This window comes from Nannospalax galili, unplaced genomic scaffold (assembly GCF_000622305.1).
Source record: "Nannospalax galili isolate Female #2095 unplaced genomic scaffold, S.galili_v1.0 scaffold246, whole genome shotgun sequence".
Classification (NCBI taxonomy): domain Eukaryota; kingdom Metazoa; phylum Chordata; class Mammalia; order Rodentia; family Spalacidae; genus Nannospalax; species Nannospalax galili.
This window is the reverse complement of record NW_008356327.1, coordinates 4,850,989-4,856,478: the sequence shown is the minus strand read 5'-3', so window position 1 is coordinate 4,856,478 and position 5,490 is coordinate 4,850,989. Positions and strand designations below refer to the sequence as shown.

The window sequence follows — 5,490 nt, the reverse complement described above, 5'->3', positions numbered from 1 at the left end:
TTTGTAAAATTGTGAAATTATGAATTGAATACCTATTGACAGAGTAAATGTATGAAAATTTATTAAAAATAATAAACCTAAGAAACAAATAATGCAAATAATGTAAATTGCCTATTTAGTTGCTTCTGATTTTAAAATGTAAACCAACATTCCATAGACAGGCAGTTTGATTTACAGTTTTATTTAAATGTTAGAAATTGACAAACTGACATGTGTGAACTTTTCTTTGATGATTTATGTTTATTTTTAATTATGCAGATGTGTGTGCTTCTGTATGTGGGTATGTATATATGAATGAATATATGCATGAGGAATGTGATATCCCTCTTGAGCTACAGATAAGGTGGCTGTGAATTGTAATGGAATGTTTGTTTGAAATTTGTTCACCTATGAAAAAAAATTATTTTTACATTCGCAAAAAATTTTGAATATTCTGTAAACAAACACATACACACATACATATAATTTAGGAAATAGTAAAATAAAATGAAAGAAACTGAAGTTAAATAAAGATATTTAAGATATCTGTATTAATGTAAAAGGCAGTGTTCAAAATAAATAGCTTTCAATTTGTCATTGTGCAAATCCAGATGGGAAAAATAACAAAAATTTGTATACTCTTTAAGAAAGATTTTTCATAAGACGCCTTTAGATGTAATGAAAAATTTAAAGATAGAATAGCACTCTTTTAGGGCAAATAGTGTATATAAGAGAAAAATGCATGTGCATATACCAAATTCTCTAGAAGATCTATAAAGATATAAATCATGCTCAAGTGGTAATTTCCATACCCCTTCTTTCTTATTAGAAATGACACATATTTTTCCTATCCACATATATCATGCACAAATCATTTCTGGTTGAAAGAAAAATGTCATTTAAATATTTAATATTAGGACTTCCCAGTAAGTCAGCAAACTAGAACTTATTTTTGTGAGAGGTATGAAGAGAATCAGAAAATTAAAAAATAAATAACAGGCAATTCCAAACAGAGAATGATAAAAAAATAAATCCTTGATATCTACAAAGGAATTAAAATATATGAGAAAGGGCAAAATAAACAGAAGTAAATTAGGAGGAAGGGAAGAGGAGGAGGGAAGGAGGGAGAGAGGGAAAGAGGACAGATAACACAGGGAAAGTAAACCCATCCCATCCTCAATCAAAAAGTCTCTTTTTGGTTGAGTGGAAGCAAAAGTCATTTCTAAAAGGCAAATCGGATGAAAGACAGACAATTCTACCATCAGGTGAAGATTACAGCCTGCAAAAACCTCAAATCCAGTTTTGGGGTTTAGTATGATAATGATTACTCCAGTAGATGAAACGGCAGCTAAAAGAAATCCTATCCTATCATTATGATGGTACCCAGTGTCATCTTAAAGGGAATGGTACAAACCTTTAATCCTAGCATCTGAGGCTCAAAATGGTAAAATACAAAGGTTCCAGCAAATCACCCTTGTATCTAGGCGTTGGTCACCATAAAGAGCTTAAGGCGGCTCTGTGCTTGCCTGCAGAGCTGCACTGGGATTTTATTTCACTCTTTCTAGTTTAAATAAATAAATAAATAAATAAATAAATAAATAAATAAATAAAAATTAAGCTACCTCGGGGAATTGCGATCAGGGCAAAAACAAGAACAAAAAATACAGGTCAAGGAGCATCTTATTATTTGAATGTGAAGTATCTCACATAGGCTCAAGTATTTAAACTCTTAGTCCCTACATCTCAGCAACAGTTGTAAAAATTTTGAAACCTTTAGAATGTTGGTCCTGACTGCAGGAAGTGGATCACAGGGGTGGGTTTTGAGGCCTTATAGGCTATCCCCATTTCCTGCTCACTCTGCTTTCTTAGTGTGATCAGCCAGTTTCCTACTTCCTGATACTATAACTTTCCATTGGTGTTATATCTCCAGTGCCTCACCAGATTATATTCTATAGCAGCTTCAAACCAGAATAATCCTTTCTCCCATAAATTGCTTTTATCTGAATATTTTACTAAAGGAACTAGAAAAGAATCTAAGACAAAAAATTCACTGACTATTAGTGTCTTTGTTATGATAATTATGGTCATGTGACTCAGTTTTTAGAACTGGTTTGTGAGAGAAATGTGGAAGAGTTTGAAACATTGGACTGAAAACTTTTTTAGTCCTCTATCAGCACTTAGTGAGATATTCTGGTAGGAAATGGTGTCTCATAAGTTATTTGAATGAATGGATTATGGAAGCCTGGAGCATGAAGTTTAAGATGGAAGAAAAGAATCTACCGAAATTGAGGCTAGATGTCATTTATGTTATAAACTTGGTGAGGAATATGTCCACAGCCTGCCCATCAACTGAAGAACATGTGTCAATCTGAATAAAAATGTAATGCACTAATGACTTTGTCAGACAGTAACTAGGTTATAATTATTCAATCTGTGGCCTAGCTATAAGAGACCACTCTCTGCAAATCTACAGTGCTAAAGAACAATGGGAAGGAAGGGTATAAAAATGTGAATTTGGGGGCTGAAGAGATGACTCAGTGGTTAAGAACTTGCTGTTCTGGAGGACCTAGGTTTGATTCCTAGCACCTACACAACAACTAACAAGCATCTGTAACCCCAGTTCCAGGGGATCCAACACCATCTTCTGGCCCCTGCACACACACTGACATGCATACCGGCAAAACACTCATATACATAAAATAAAACTAACAATGTTTTTTGAAATGTGCAGTTTTTCAAAGTAAAAATCACCAGCAAATTTAAAGTTGGAGCCAAAACTCCAGCTGAAAAAGAGGCTGCAATTTAAAAAAGGAGCCTCCTGCTGCATTATAATAATAGGAATAGTATTCTCCTGGCAGGACGCTACTCAATCAAAGCTGCAACTTGGGAAAAATTTGAATGCTTTTGAAAGGAGAGAGCCTAAATTCAGAATGCTGCATAGAATTCATGAGCCTGGTAAACTATGGCTTAGAGAAATGTTTCCTCAGGATCACTACAAAGAGCTGTGGTTTGAGAGGGCCAAACTTCATCCCTAGATAGGAGGAAAAAAAATGGTAGTGTCATTCACATTATATACATGTACAGGCATGAAAGATTTAAGATTGAGTTGGTCATGCAATCTTCCTCGATTGTCTCAGATTGTGCCAGTGAGGCCAAGTCAATATCTGGGAAGGTTTTTAATTTACAAGGCCAATATATGAAGTTGTGAAAGTAAAGTCTAAATTACAGTGGCGACCCCAGTATGTTGCAGAGGTCAAAACCACTGGATGCCCACCAAAGAAAGCTGCATGCATATGAAATGAACCTGGTCCAGGGAGACACTATCTGTGCTATAGGTAATAGAGGTTGAGAGGCAGAGCTGCTCAATCCCTTTGAGTTCTAGTAAATTTCATCATGAGTCCAACATGATGGGCATGGAGCTGCAGAATGTGGATTTTTTCCTGGTAGGTTTTGGTCTTGATTTGTTATGATCTATATTTTCTGTGTCCCCATGCTTCTCCTTTAGAATAAGAAATTACACTCTCTGCTGGTAAATGTTGGATGAATGTAATTCATTTTATTTTTGAAAAGGGGTCAAAGTTATGTGTCTGAAGTATGCCCTGTCTTCAGCAATAGGTCCTAACTTTCATTCTGGCAAATAATCAAGGACTGTGGTAATAGCTTGTGTTATTTTGGGAGTCTTTTGGACTGCCCTGGCCAACAACTTGAAGCTAGGTTTGTCCTGTCTGGCACTGTGTTTCTTGTGCTATGGCCTTCAGGTATACACGTGTACTTATGTTCAGATATTGTGATGTATTATTGGGGGGTGAGTTAATACATTTCCCTCTTTTTTTTCACACCACCTAAGCACTCTCTCCTCTCTCTCTCTCTCTCTCTCTCTCTCTCTCTCTCTCTCATGTTCCCTCTCATCCCCCAGTTAAAGTACCCCCACTTCCCAATATTTTTTGTCTTGATAAAACCTGTCTCCTATTATCACCCATCACTTGAATTCTGTCTTCCTTTTTGCCCCCATGTATTCCTTCCCCATTCTTTCTCAGTTGAATCACCCATTTTCCCCATTCCCTTCTTGGTGACATCTGTTTTCTACTATTCCTCTCACTAAGGCTCTTTATTTGCCTTTACTTCTATGACTCCATTCCATAAGACCACAAATGCCCAAAAAGCAGAGTATAAGTCAGTAGATTGTGGGTCTTTAGACAGGACTCCTATATTGAGGTGCACCCACCCGGGACTCAGAAAGAGCCAGGGAGGAAGTGCATAACCGCAGGTGCCTTGGACCCTTCTCAAACAGACCTACAGCAATGGTGTCAGGATTCATGAGACCCATGTAAACTGAGGCAGACAAAAACCCAGCATACAATAATATAAATTAACAGCAAGCCTGAATCTTAGTTGAAGAATTATCAGCAGCTGATTACTGCTGTGCTAGGAAGAGCTGATCTTGAAGGGAGAGACTCTAGATAGGCTGACTAAACCCCAGGTAAACTTGTACCGAGGGACATCTTGGGCACTAACTTTGTATGATAGGACATAATACAAATGACAGAATGTATTAGGGTGCCAGAGGGGAAGGGGAAAGGAGGTATAAAGATGATTTTATGAAATACACAAAACTTCAATAATTTTTTTTAAGAAATGGAGTCAAAATAAAGATACTGTCCTTAGTTTCAGAAGATACTTTTCAATTTGAACTTTTGAACAGTGTTGGGACTAATAAAGACTGGTGATTTCTGAATTTGGACTGACTACAATTACATCAAGAGATGGCGATAAACCCATGGGTTCAGGAAAAAAAAATGTTGCCCCCATAGACTAACGTATTTGAAAGAGTTTTTCCCAAGCAGCTGGTGAGGTTAGAAAAGGCTGTCGAAATTGTAAGAGGTCGAGTGTAACTGGAGAAATTACATCACTTGGTCCCAGTGTTGAGGCCTCATTGCCAGTTGACCTTATACCCCTCTTTGCCCCCTGAGTGTGGATGCAATGTGATCAACCAGCCAGGATCCTGCCACCTTCTGCTCTAGCTTCCATGCCTTCTCTATATCTCCTATTTACAGTAAGCCAAAATACACCCTCTCTCCCTTAAGTTGCTTTTGTCAGAATATATTTTTCTCATCCACAGGCAGAAAATTAAGGCATAATTTATATTTTACCTGCCGGAGCCTATGGATATAAAAGGGTTCAGAGAGGCAGTTGTGAAAAGAAAGGGTGCAAGATGCTGAAGAGCTAAAATATAGGAGTCAAGATTCAGGCTTAAGCTGAGAAGGGCCTAGTGAGAAGCATTGCTGTATTTCATAGCCAGAAACAGTCCTTATCAAATGATAATCATTGTGGAGTTAAATAGCTTTGAGTCCAAGGTCAAAATGTAGAGCAAACTCTGGACCAATTCTCTTTCATTACTGTAAAGGGTGGCAGCTCTGAAATCCCAGGGATATTCTTGATACACATAGCAACATCCTTCTATCAGGGTCATTAATCCTCAGGACATCTTGAGATATTGACTAAAGACTGTCC

At 37.3% G+C, this 5,490-nt stretch overlaps 1 protein-coding gene across 1 annotated transcript in view; it reads right to left on the bottom strand.

Moving 5' to 3' along the window:
- Positions 1 to 5,490, bottom strand: part of Klhl1 (kelch like family member 1) — a gene marked incomplete at its 3' end in the record, with an annotated part of 251,718 nt that overhangs the window by 105,611 nt on the left and 140,617 nt on the right. The gene's annotated exons all lie outside the window — the stretch shown is intronic.